General features: G+C 41.1%; 1 long non-coding RNA gene across 1 annotated transcript; it reads right to left on the bottom strand.

Annotated features, from left to right (window-relative positions):
• Nucleotides 1–1,592: 1,592 nt before the first annotated feature.
• LOC148189307 (uncharacterized) lies at nucleotides 1,593–10,957 on the bottom strand. The gene is made up of 2 exons (XR_015776768.1): nucleotides 6,251–10,957; nucleotides 1,593–3,059 (listed from the first exon to the last, which is right to left on the bottom strand). It is a non-coding gene; the product is annotated as an uncharacterized LOC148189307 (long non-coding RNA).
• Between the last annotated feature and the right edge of the window lie 3,452 nt (nucleotides 10,958–14,409).

Genomic DNA, 14,409 nt, shown 5'->3' with positions numbered 1-14,409 from the left:
AACAGGTTTCACAAATATGCAAGTAAATCCCCACAATCAAGCAAAGACTTGAACTTTAGTCAGATTTGAGTCATCAGTAACCACCTTCTCCCAAGGCCAAAGATTAAAAGGTACGTTATTTAAAAGTGCCAGAAATCAATTCATTTCTCTCCATAATCTGAATAAACTAACAACCCTCTGAGTCGCCGGCGACTAAAAATCATTTAGAAAAGTTTTCGTAACTTTGAGAGCGTTTGTCGGACCGTCTTACTGTTTTCGCCGGTGTCTGTGTCCGGTGTCCGGTGTCCGTCTGTGCCGTTCAGAGGGATGTCTCCGATGCCTCGTAGCTCTTTTAGCAGCCTCGGTGTCCAGCCGGGGAATCCGGGTGTTTTTACGAGACCTTCTTCAGTAAATCCGTCACGATAGATCCGATATTGGGTGTCTTCCGTCCATATTTTATCCATATTTCGATGATAAAAGTACATTAGCATCGATGCTAAACGCCATATTGGTTTCCCATAGTTCCTTAGGAGAGCATTTTGACCAATCAGAGATTTATTTTGGTCTCGCCCACCAATCGGAAGACGATCAGACGCCTTGTTACCGTTTACGTATGTAATACGTCATCTGGAGCAAACTGCACTGTGATTGGTCTAATCCCTGTATCTATCGCTCTGTGTTATTGGCAGCGCCTCCTGCATTAGAATAAACGCTGGTAGCCCCTATAATACTAATACTACTACTACTAATAATAATAATAATAATAATAATGATAATAATGAGACAAGGGTAAATCAGGAGACAGTCTAACAGGCAGCAGGGCCTCATATGGGTGTAAACTCTGAGTTCACTGCAGGCAGAGCAGGCAGGAGAGTCGGGCCCCTCTCTGAAGTGTCAGGAGTGTGATGTGGCCCTCTGCAGCATCACAGAGAGGAGCTGCTTTGCAGAATGGCACAGATAATGGAATACACAAAAAATGCAAAAAAAAAAACCACCATAGGACTTTTTTTGGAAAAGTGTGTCCATTTTTGAACTATAATAGTTACAATGTTTATTTTTTCCACTTTCTGATTCCCAACGCGTGGGAGAAAGGTTGTCAACAACAAAAGAGCTTGTACATTATACTTTTGAGTGATTTATCACTAAAGATCTGTAAAATTTGATTTCCATTTTGTTTTGTTTTTTTTATTTTGTCTTTATGGTCCCATAACTATTTGTACGTTAAAGTTACATCACTACAGCCTAAATGTTCTGTTGTCCTGAAGAAAAAGATGCATATAGCTTGATTGTGCATTGAGGGGCTGGGGTTATACATGCATTATTACAAAAAGAGGCAAGGCGAACCAAAACTAGTAAAAAAAAAAAAAACAGCTCAGTGTACAGATTAACACCATTTATTCCCAGTCCTGGAGCTTCATTTCCCAGATCCACTTTATTTGCAATCAAACAACATCCAAGCAAGTTGCAGGGGAGAACCAAGAAGAAATAAAGTTACTGAGCGCCAATGGAAAAGAAAAAAATATACCGAAGATAATTTTGTTCATGTATAAAAACTATGCAAAGGTCAACAAAAATTACAGTATGCAAAAAGTACAGGTTAAAAAATACAACAATTTTCAATAAACTTTTATTTTTTTACAATAATACAACATTTTCCAAAGCATCCATCATTTTTGTAAATTTGATTTGTTATTTCTCAGTTGTTAAAACAGCATTGCATTGCAAAAGTGCACTATGATGTCCTCAGAACTCAAAACCTATAGATAAAGACATTGGATTTGACTTGGAACTTGTCAGGCTTGACTTGGGACTTAACTTGGGGCTTGACTGCAAAGACTTAAGATGTACTTGTGACCTGCAAAACAATTGCCATTAGCCATTAGCCATTGTATCTCTTTACTAAATGGTCTGCCGTTTGTTAACTGTATGAAATGTTTTTTTTTTCTTTTTTTTTGTGTGTGTTTGTGTATTTTTGTAACATTACATTACATTTTAAGTAAGGTACTTTAAAGGAAACATATCATGTCTTTGCTATCTTACCCAGATTCAGATGAAAGTAATTTCACTTTGAAAGCAATTCAATCTTTTGGCATCCAGTGTAAAAACATTTCAATTATTCTAAGAGCTGCTGTGGCTCGGGAGGTAGATCTGCTAATCGTAAGATTGGCAAGATCGTGGGCAAGATACTGAATCCCAAATTGCTTAACAACATAACTGTTTAAGTGATGATGGAAAGGTGGCACATTGTGTGGTAGCATCAGCCAGCAGTGTGTGAATGTGTGTGAATGGGTGAATGTGGCATGTAGCGTTAAAACACTTTGAGTGATCTGAAGATTAGAAAGAGGCTATATTAAATGCAATTACAATACATTTCCCATTAAACATGTCATTTATGTTTAGTCTAGCAAAGCACAAAGACTGGAAGAAGGGGAGGAAATGGTTACCTTAGTGCTGTCAAAAGTAAAAATAACACTATAACATTAATAATGGCTCTGTTCCAGTTGTATATGCCATTAACCTATGTTAGTGAGCCAGCACAATACTGGCATGGGTACACTTTAATTAAATGCAGCCAATATTGATTGTTATTTGAGCATACACGTCTGACCTGCCAGAAATTGACTAGCCCCCCTGCATTTTTTTGCTATACTTGCTAAACAAATTCTCCCGATTCCCTCCTGCTGTTATCAAAGCATTATATCCAACCACACTCCACTAACAAAGATTCAAAGTATCACCAGAATATCAAAAGTGTTTCGTCCTGAAAAATCAGAGCCAGCGAGCTGCTCTGATTTGACAAGAAGAAACACTTTTGAGTCATCTAATGCAGATAGCAGTGAGATCACTGAAAGCCAGTCTGTGACTGTGTGTTTGCTCTCCCTCTCTTTCACACACATTACACTGTATCCACAAGCCCTGTCACTCTCTACCCATGAGGCTGCGTTACTGTCCTATATGTCAGCGTTAACTGTAGCCATATGGCACCTCTTGGAAGAGTGGCTGTGGGTGTCAGTCACAAACCAGCCATTGGGGACAGGCCCAGGGGCCACTGACAGATGACAATTACCCGCCATTAAAACCTATCAACAGAGACAGAAAGAGAGAGACAGAGGTGGTAGGAGAATGAATATTTAGTGTTATAGGGCAATGATTCTCAACTTACGGACCGCGGGCAAAATCTGGCCCCTGATAGGGTGCAAGGTGCCCCCCCCCCCAACCATTTTTTTAATTCACAATAGTAATAAAGTGATTCACACTGGGTATTGTTTTTGTTCTTTTAGTAAATTAAAAGTGCCAGAGTGCATAAATTAGCATCAAAATTAAAAAAAAGTGCCAGTGGAGCATCCCTTGCGCCCTACAAATGTCCAGAAACCCAACAAATTTCCTAAAATCCTGGAAAATGCTCTAAAATCCTAGAATTTTTTTTTAAATCCTAGAAAAGTCCTAGAAACATCCTTAAATAAGGGAAATTCTAGAAACGTCAGAAAACTCAAGAAATGTCCTAAACTTGGAGAAACGTCCCAAAATCTGACAAACATCCTAAATTCAGAAACACGTATGGGGCTTCTGTGACTGGCCCCTGGCCTCCTGTCATTTTGCAAAAGTGGGCCCCAAGCAAAGCAAGTTGAGTATCCCTACTCTAGGGGAAGTACGGAGCAGTATAAGACAATGTTGGTGTGCTGTATGTTTATACATAAAGAAATCCAGGTTTCTTTGGTTATAGTAATGGTATATGTACCATATGTCCTTACAGACAGACAAAGGATTCTGTCCAGCTCCTGAAGGGGTCAGAGTAAAGGCTGCTTTGTTCAGAGCAAGCTTTTCCTGATCAATAATGTTGGTATTCATTTCACTGACTGGAGAAAGTGTGCGTGAAAAATGTGCATGGACATGTGTGTGTGATAACAGCTCCTTATGGTCCACCCTCAGGACAACAGACAGACAAAAGCAGCTGCATCTTCCTTGTCAGAAGCCAAGCGTTTCTTATTGACATCTTCTGCGTCTTCCTCCCTACTGACACCGCACTACCCCCACTGAGCCGCATCTCCCAGCCTTATTTAACATCAGAAAGGGATCCGGCGTCTTCAGTACGTTACTTTAAGTCTCACGAGCCATCCACTGTCACTTACCAAACACTTAATCACGTTTTGGGATGTCGACCCTCTCCACCCATGTTACTAATCCTCCCCAAGCCACATAGCTTTTGTCTCCCGCTAAGACTGAGGCTTAACGGGGCTTAGAGCCTTCCTGAGAGGCACAGGCCAGGTCTCTTGGAGTCAAACTGAGCCCCTGTGAGGTATAAAATGTTCACAGTTACTGCAACATTTTGAACTGGAGCATGGAATCGGCTTTATTTATGTAGAAACCCAGCAGCATGTGAGCAGGGCTGCACATCACATATCAGCACAAACCTGTAAACGCAGCACGTGTGTTAGAGTGTGTAGCACCCAACATCATGCAGAGGGTAATCAGACTTAATTGGTTTGCTCTGATTATTATTTATTATTATTTCCTCTAAAGCCTTTATTCAGCAAGCCTCTGGATACACACTCAGGAAACAGCTCCTAATTGCTAATGGATGATGACAAAACGCCGGGGTCAGCCAGGGTGTGTGCGAGTGTGTGAGCGAGGGGGGAAAAAGAAACAAAGAAAGAGGGGAGAAAGTGGCCCTTGTCCTATTCAACTTATTTCTTCCAAATAACACCCTGTGTTTCATGTTTAAATGTAATCCCTCGACCCAAAAAGAGATGTTCTGTTTAAGTCTTCCCAAATGTTAGAAAATGGAGAATCGAACCAGAAACCAGACACGATTTGTTACTTTTTTTTTTACCTCACAAATCTATGATGTCATTTGTTTTGCACAATCACAAAAAAAAACACGCTTTTTGAAGACTAAAAGAATAAATTGTTTAAGAAATCTTTCATCTTTTAAATCCGGCTTTTTGATGTTGTAAACTGAAACTTTAATGATCCTCGGCAGAGAAACTGAATCAGGAAGGTGAATATAAAAATTGCAGAAAGAATAGTTTCAAATACTGCAGCTTTAACAGTCTGGACTGAGGAGCTTCTACTTATTCTTTTTACATCTTCTCCCATTTTCCCCAATAGACTCAAGACGTACTGTTCTCTCTTACAGTGACAGAAACTATCGCCCAACTCTATTTGAAACTTAATTACTGGCAAAGGAAGCACATCATATAAAGCTTTCTTCTACCAAGCTCTGGGGCAGATTTTTTAATTTGGCATTGCTGCAATGTACTTTTTATCCAAAGGCAGAACTTTCTGAGTTCTTTCTACCATCATTATTAAACAAAATAAACTATGTTCAGTGTTGAGTATTGTGAGTTTAAAGACTGAAAAAACATGATTGACTGTTGTTCTCATTCCAAACTCAAATACTGCCACGTCAATCATATCGACGTAAGACAAACACACAAAAAGTCATCTTTCACAGTGTTTGACCAGTTGGAAGGAGAATGTGTTGTTTGGTAACTTGCCTTATCCTGTGTAAGAATTGTTATTTTAATTGAAATTTGACATGTCGGCCTCATGTCTGAGTAAATGACTGAATCACATTTACAGAAGAGTCACCATGGAAATGGTCATTTGTACTTACATTTCTGTAACACTTCCAGCTCAACACTTGTCTTTGCAAAGCGCAAAGTTAAGCACAAACAGAGAGTGATTAAAGAAGGTCTTTCCACCTTTTAAGAAACAGAGAGTGATTAAAGAAGGTCTTTCCACTTTTTAAGAGTGCAGTAATAAATGTATAAATTAATAATCATCCCTTTCACACATAAAAGTATAAAATCTGATTAATTAACCATAAAACACAATGAGTGGTGAGCCAATTTCAGGAGTTGAGGAGTATTTTTTTGTTACTTCAGTCATTAGAATCATTTTTCTCCCTCGCAGTGCAAGACAAAGGAGTCGTACAACTTCAACAATAGTCAGACACTCGCAGTAATGTTCGTCTCTGCTGACTGCATGGCAATGGATCTTTGTCAAACCACACCCTCTCTACCCACTTCCGCTCTTTTCCACCCGTTTCTGCATTCACATGTAGGGTCCACCATGAAACGACCCAATTCGGTCTTGACCAACCAGTGAAAAGAAAGTGGGCAAAGACAGACTTAAAAGTTACAAAAAGTTTATTATAATTGTAATAAATATTAAAAAATAAAATAAGTGGAGGCTAAAATGGGGCAGAGCAACTAGCAGGACTAAGGGCAGTGATAGGGGGAGAGAGTCTGTTATTGGGCGGCCTTACCCTCTGTGTTGGCCAGGCCTATAGTGCACGGGGGACCACTGGTGACGGCTGGTCTGCAGGTGGTCACTGTGTCTGGTGGTGAGGAGCTCCCAAGATGGCTTCACCAGACACCTGACACGGGCCAAGCCCTTTCAGCCACAGCAACCGGCTCTGATACTGCACGCCCCACACACTGCACACACTGCACACAGGAGGAGAACAATGAAAAGGACCCACTCAAAAAACAATTTAAAATACCAAATAGCGCACCGGAGGAGAGTCTACAAAACCTTACAGCCCACACTTAATTTTAAACATCAAGCACAACATGAGCAGCTGCATACCTGCACACAGGAGGAGAACAATGAAAAGAACATTGCAAGCAGGAGTGAGGTTGCTTAAGTAGTAGTAAAACCACCTAATCACACCTGCGTGCAGTTACTTATTACACACACACGGAAACCACACCCACCAAGCACAAGAGGTGCTTGCTCACCTTCAGAGCACTCAACACACAACACAAAAATCTAAACAAACAATGGTTACAAGTCTGGGTTACTGACCATGTGCACACAGCATTGTGTTCATCATGGACAACACTACATATAAATAAACCTCTGTGTTGCAGCTTTTAAACATCAGAGTGAAAAACCAGAAGATTTTTACAAAAGAGAAAAGACATGTCACCAATGACGCCCTGGACTAAGTGTTTTTTCCATTTATGTTCATTTATTTGTTTATGTATTTATATATTTAGTTTTAGTTTAGTTTATTGAGTTTATCTGAATCAGGGACAATGTACAGAATAACATTAGTCTTAGAAGAGAAAAGATGCTTTAGCTTACTAGCTAATTTCCATCTGTAGTCCCTGGGCAGGTAAGGGCAACAGCAAAATACAGATCATACATAAATAATAAGAGCACTTAACAATATACAGATATTAAACTTACTTATTTATGTATCAATTTATTTATTTATTTCAATGTCAAAAGGGTGATAAAGGCTACACAATTTCAAGTAAACAGCAGCACAGCCTACAGATTAAAAAGAAGTGGTACGATGCATTAGAATAGTTACTTAACTTTACGACAGTTCCTATTTTCTGCCACAGAGAGGGAAAATTGTCCCAGAGTTTGTTGCTGTATTAATACCCTATACCTTGATGGAAGGTACTTCATCCTGCTGTGAAGGTGACTACAGACTGAGAAACACTCTAGACAAATTAGGAGTGGGTAGGGTCCGGTTTGGGAAATTGTCAGTATTGAGCAAAATGCCGCTCAATCCTGAGTCCTGAGTCTGAGTCCACACTTAAAATCCTGTCCCTGTATAGTTGTGCATTATTAGACATAATTAAATAGGCATCAGAAGTGGTTACTCAAGAAATTATTAAACTGATGAACAATGGTTGACAAAAAAATACGTTTTAAAACCCACCTCTGGTGCATGTTATTAAAGAAGAGACAACACTTCTAATCCAGCATAATATAAGGTGCAAGCTTTGTGACTCTTTCCACAAATAACTTATCAATGAAGCCGTAATAAAAAATTAACATAAAAAAAACCCTAAAAAAGTCCTAAATGAAAACACACTAATATAACAAATAACGGAACCAAGCAATGTCACACATCCCATGTCTGAAAGTGGCCATAATGAGGCAGTATTTAAGTAACAGAATTTTGAATGAAGTTTGGTCTAACAATTGTCTTAAAAAAGAACAACACATCATGCTAATTTATCCCTGGTGCCCTCAGCTCACAAAGCCAAAGCTGACAACAGAGCCACTGCAGTCCAAGCCTCCTTCAGGGGGTTGGTGCGCTCTCAGGTACACCCACGGGTGGCTTAGGGACACCCTGCTGCTCAATCATTAAACACACCCTGCTGAAAGAGGTCCCAGGCAGTTGGACAGACAAGGCCTGCCGGGGTGCAGGAATAGTAGGAGGAAGGGGGATGCTGATTGAGGTTGTGCGTGGGTGTGTGTTCCCACCCAAGTCCCCTGCAGCTAAAAGTACATGGGCTAAATCTCTGTCAGCAGTCCCCCCCCTTTATGCACATGTACACAAAGAGCCACATGAACACAGTCACACACTTTGGTGTCTTACCCTAAAGGTATCTTTATATCCTCTGGAAGACGGGTGTTAAACTGCCCATTGATTTGTTCTTGCTTCTCCTTCAGTGCACATCTTAATTTAGCTGCTCTGTTTGTGTGTGTGTGTGTGTGTGTGTGTGTGTGTGTGTGTGTGTGTGTGTGTGTGTGTGTGTGTGTGTGTGTGTGTGCGTGCGCATTCCTCTCATTCAGAGAGATAAGAGTGGCCTCCAGACATTCTTGATGACCCCCTGCTTTGCTCTTCTTTAACCCAACTTAAAATCCATCTATCCTTTTATTTCTGCTCCACATTCAGCCTCTTGGCATCCTTCCCCAGTCTCTTTTGTTTTCTCTCCTTTTGTTTCTTCATCAATTTACACTACATTATGGTTGCCTTGATCCTTTGGCCCTGGAAAAACACCATTTATCAAGGCAGGCTGATGTTTGCACCTCTAATTCAAACAGGAAAGTCAGACTCGGGCTGAAAAATGGCATTCCATGCAGGAGGGAGAGGAGTGTGTGCGTATGTATGTGTGTCGGGGGGTATGTTGTGGTTGTTATGTCACGATCCCATCAACCTCCCAGTCTCTCCCAATTTGACCTGTGACATAAAAACACTCACAAACTCACACTGAGGAAGTCACACATTCATGAAGTCTCTGACACACTGTATTATACATAAAACCACCCACTTTATCTTACAAACACACACATTTATACTATGCATTGATCCGCTCCCACACACACAAACACCCTGTGTCCAGGTGCGGAGTCTCCCAGTGATAAAGGCCCAGCAGGTCAGAGGGAGTCTACATAGATCTGCTGCCTCTGTCTAATGGATGTGTGTGTTAACATGGGAAGTAACACGGCTGTACATCTAAACATTTACACTTGTGACCACAGAGGAGAGATTGATTGCTGGTATAATGTCTGCACTCTGAGCTTCTTATCACGGGGAGTTAATTAGGGCCTGACATGTCAGATGAGAAAGGTGACATAACAGCTCAGGTTGGCGTGAATTATTGGAATGGTATTGAAATGCATCACATCAGAAAGATTAATTACACTCCTGACAATCTGCTAATTCAGCTGACACAGATACAAATTCACTGGAAACATGAATTAAAAGTAAATGATTGCACAAAGAAATACAGGGAAAAAGCCAATATTTCACAATAGTTAGATCTCCTTACACAACAGATATCATTTGAAAAACAATCAGCACTGCAAAAAAAAAAAACAGCTTGAACAATCAATAGAATATATTCAATAATTCTCAGTCACATCACGTTGCTGGTTAGCTGATGCCGCAACAAAGATATAAATGTGAACAAAACTGTGTAGCTGGGGAATGGAGGGGAAGGAAAGGAAAAGGAGAAAAGCAGGAAAGTAAACCAGAAAAAGGGTTCAAGAAAAGTGTTAATGCATAAGCATGAACTGATACCTAAAGTGTCCACTGTAACCATCCACCACACACAAAGATTCAACTTTGACTTAGCATACAGACCACCGTGCATATGTAGCTTTCCATTGCAGTCAAGAGTTTATTACTAAAACCCTGGATGTGTGAGTAAGTGAGAAAGACATGAAGAAGACTTTCCACTTTTTAGAAAGCCCCAGATGTTACCAGGTCAGATCTGTGAGCGCTCACTCATTCATTGTGTTGTTTTTGAAACTAGCATTCATACTGGTGTTTGGTAACACTGTCCCATTGAGACACCACTGAGGGGTCAAAGATCACATGGTGAAGAAAGAGGATCCCATAAGGACTGGGTCAGTGGAGGTAAAGAGGTGAGAGGTGGCAGATAGGGTTTGGGGAGGGGAGTTGAGTGTGTAGCTGATTTTTGGTACATTTCCCCAAACTTTTTTCATTCATCTAAGTAGCCCTTGGAGTTCCCAGACATGATTGTTTTTTTTCTATTTCGGGGGCATTTTTTGCTGCTGCTCTTTTTCTTTGACTTATCTGCTAACAGCCACTACTAACTGCTTTCAAAATGTCACACCCGTCCTGACTATCGTCCTGTCCTGCCAACTGTCCTTTTTATACAGACACAGTTTCAGCTCTGTTGCTACCTCCTGTAGTGGTTTAACAGCAAGATAACTGTGCCCCCCTCCCCTTCCACAATCATACCATTTATACAGAACTGCGAGGCGGCATAATGGCACCATAATCTCTCCTTGAACAGGCAGTGTAAAAGGGGCTTGAGTTCCAGTGTAGAAGGACTAATGTCAAACCACCCTTTTACCCGACCTTATTTCCTAACTTACCACCAAGCATCACCTACGTTGCTGCGGGCATGTGTGGGGGAAAGAAACAGAGTTGAAGATGTAACCCCTTTTTTTGAGATGAAAGACTTTTGTCAGCGTACCACAGTTTAACAAGGTTTCACGCACACTTACATGCACACATAAACCTCAAGCAGAGACTGAAATCAGAGAATAAGCAAGAGCAGGCGACTTTGCCTCAAGTTGATTTTGTGACTTTGCTCTGAGCCCATCCCATGCCAAGCTGCACCTGTGATCCTGCGGCTGTTCGCTGATGAGCTGACTGATAAGTAAATCTTATCTTTCCTTGGTTAGAAAGACCAACTGTGTATCGCTGCGCCTTTAGGGTCCTAAATCCCCGGCTATGTCACCCTTTCACCTCTGCCTCCCACGGGACTCCGGCCTGCTCTAACCAACTGCACAGCAGAGTCTGAGGCTAAGACGGCTATTTAATTGACCCTCCTGTGAATGAATAGGGCAGCAGAGAGCAGCATTGCTCCGGTCGTCAATAATTAGGACAGCCTCTATTATCAGCCATCGATTATGTGCGAGTCATCATCTGAGGCCAGAGCCAACTCTTGTTCCGCTTGCGTTAGCCCATTGCCCTGGATTGAATGATGAATTACAGATCAATAGAAACAGTTTGATCGGGACGGCACCAAATCTGGATTTTATTTCCCTAATTCCCCTTGATGTAGGTGGTAAATCTAACTTTTTATGGGCTTTTTTTAACGTCCTGTAGCGTTTCACTTCAGTCTTGGCAGGACTGGGTACGCTGTAAAAAAAGAAACTGTAAAACACTGTTTAAGCCGTAATGCTTCTAAATAAATAATTAGCAAAGCACAGTGAGGAAGAGCTGGGGAAATGACTGTAATATTTATGATGCTGGTAAAAACGTGTGAAATATCACCATGACGACATGTGAGCAGCCGATTCATTTGGTTAAGTGATCTGTGAATTGAAGATGAAATACTGTGACAGCGGGTGGGAGTCGGACCCCGCCAGGGGCCTCGTGCCGCCCACTGGTTTACCCACAATTCCTGTAGTTGATTAAGGCGCCCTATCCTCCTTCATTACATTAGCCTGTGAACTGTAAGGCCAATTAGAAAGATTAAAATCATAAAAGCACTTTAAGCCATCATTCTTCTTAAGGTTTAAGCAAAATTATGTTGACCACAGGCACAAATGTCCTCATTAAAGCATGATAACATTAAGTTCTTGGATGCCTCCAAAAAAGTTCAGGTGGCATCACTGTTCCCTCCATGCCCTCTCCTCCTCAAGGAGAGCCTGGCCCCAAGCATGTAAATGCAATTATCCAAATGACTGAGGTAACCTTTAACATCGGCATAATCATGTTATGGGTGTCCCATTTGTACAATTTGTTGCTGGTAATTACATATTTAAATTCTGCTTGCCCTTGGATGCATAAAGCTACAGATAGAGACATTTGCTGTAGGCAAGTGTGTGTGTTTCAAGAAAGAAACTGGGAAAAGCTTCATCCAAAGCATCCTTCCCAGCAGGCGTAAATGTAAACACAATCCAATCCTTTCTCCTACGGGTATGCTCCAAAGAGAATAATTTCAATCTTTTATTCATGCTATTAAATGTAACCCTTTAATCTGGGTGGGAGCCCAGGGGGCCTCTAATCCAGGAGTGCCAGCCGCCCGGTGTGTGCTGTACACCGCTCTGAGTACATGAGCCCCTATTGTGGTTCCAATCAATCACACACTCATTACACCAGCACTATAAATGCCAAGGCATGCCAACAGCCATGCCCGAGGCCCCAGTCGGCAGCTCTTCCAGATCATGTTGCTGCCAGACCTGTCAGTGTGTGGGCATGATTGCCACCTTGCCAAACTGGCTATACTGCTGTGTCAATACGTCCTGAGTGTGCCAATGCTGTATTGTTTTGATGCATAGGTGCTGTCTGATGCTGCAAGGAGATGGCACACAACACTGCTTTCAGGCTGTAAGAGCCTGTTGGTATAGCCAATGTCTGTTCCAACCACCTGTGATTATTCATTCTCATTTGGCTGCCAGCAAGCTGCTGCATGAATGGACAAATGCACAATGGGATGGTATTGTCTGATTCAAAATGACTGGTGTCTTTATTCATAGGGTCTGTTTCTGCAACTCAGAAGTAAAGGCAGGTTCCAGCACCATGGTTCATGCACAAAGACTATCGTCTCAGCTGGTGAGGCATTTGTTGCACGAGCAAACTTAAAACCACTAAAACTTTTTCATGCTGCATCTTTTCAACTGGCCGTGGCTTTTTCAAGAAGCATTTGAAGAAAGCGCTAAGGACACATCACAGCAATTTACCTCCTCATTCTCAGCTGGTAACGACCTGCATCCTGTCCAGAGGCAGGAGGCTGGTGGTCAGAGCGAGGAGGTGGGAGGAAGGGGACAAAAGGCCAAACCCTGAAACATTTGGACCTATCTTTACCTCCCACAGCTGTCTCAAACAAGCACACTCTACCTAGTGATGACCTTTAACCCTGTTCCCCTTGAATGAGATTACAACCCTCTGTAAAGAGTTATCAACTTTTAAGAAGGATTTTGAGTAATGGGTCCAATCCACAGCATTTTGATGTTAATCAACACATTTTCTTTCTATTGGTGATTGCTAGAACCAGTTCATGAAAGATGTTCCAATTGTTAAAGTGAATAGAAAGTGATATTTTTGAATTCCCAAGCTTCTATCAAGCTTTTCAGTCTATTATACCTTTTTTAAAGAAAGGGTCCTTGATTTTACAGTAGAGGTAGACAAAAGTAGGATTCTCATTTAAAGCCAACAAGACTCACTTTATCTGCTGTAAGAACGATTGTCACTGGCAAATTTAATCAGTTAAGGCTAGCCCATTAAATTTTAACCAACATTAATTCCATGAGTAGGTTGGAAATCCTGTAAAGGTATCTTAGTATTCATGATATCATGGTAAAAGACTGAGGTTGAAGCAATATATGCCCGGCAAAAAGTCAGAACATGCAATACAATTCCATTCCCCCTAAATCCATGGATGTATTCAGAGACCTAGATACAGCATTCAAGCCAGGGCCCCATTCATACCTGTGAAAGTTGCTAAGTGGCTCATGAAGACAAAAAAGGCTCTATTTCTAAGGTATGAAATCACCCAGATCTTCCGTATTATGGGGTCCATAGAGCAAGCACACCCACACCCAATCACTAATTAATAATTCCACTTTTGGCCACAATATAAAATTGGCTCCAAAGCCCGATGCTGTTCCTGGGGGGCTGGCTTAAGTCCGAAAAAGAGCTGGGCAGAGCAGCTAATGTTACGCGCAATTCTGATGACAAATAGTAGCATTTTATTGTTTATATTTATATATTTTTTATTTTGTGTTCCATTTGTATCGGTATTAAAACTCACATTTTTATTTGCATCCCTGTCTGCTTTTTTGGTCTACACTTGGGTCCAACCTCACCCATGACAGAGTTCGCACAAGACCATTTTTAAGAAATGATTTAGTCACCAATTCAACAGTTAAGCTATGATAAAGATAGTTAGCATAAGCAGTGATAGCCACAACATAAAGTGAGATCCAGCTACAGCCCACAACACAAGATTAAAGGAAGAAAAGAAATAAAGTTATGCGCTCTGCTTGACTGGCTAAATATGTATATGTGCATAAGATTTATGTCTTTGTCCAGTAGCTAATGATCCATTTTTGGGACATTTGTACTTAAAAATAATGTATGGCTCTGAAAAATATGGAAACTGATATTTCACCCGCTTATATATTTCACTAAAAAATGCAACAGGTTTATTAGTGTCTAAATCTTCAACATAATATAGTCACACCATTTCA

This window comes from Plectropomus leopardus, chromosome 6 (genome assembly GCF_026936395.1).
Source record: "Plectropomus leopardus strain MGB_pleo_1.0 chromosome 6, ASM2693639v1, whole genome shotgun sequence".
Taxonomy (NCBI): Eukaryota; Metazoa; Chordata; class Actinopteri; order Perciformes; family Serranidae; genus Plectropomus; species Plectropomus leopardus.
The sequence above is the reverse complement of the archived record's forward strand: the minus strand, read 5'-3'. Positions and strand labels throughout refer to the sequence as shown.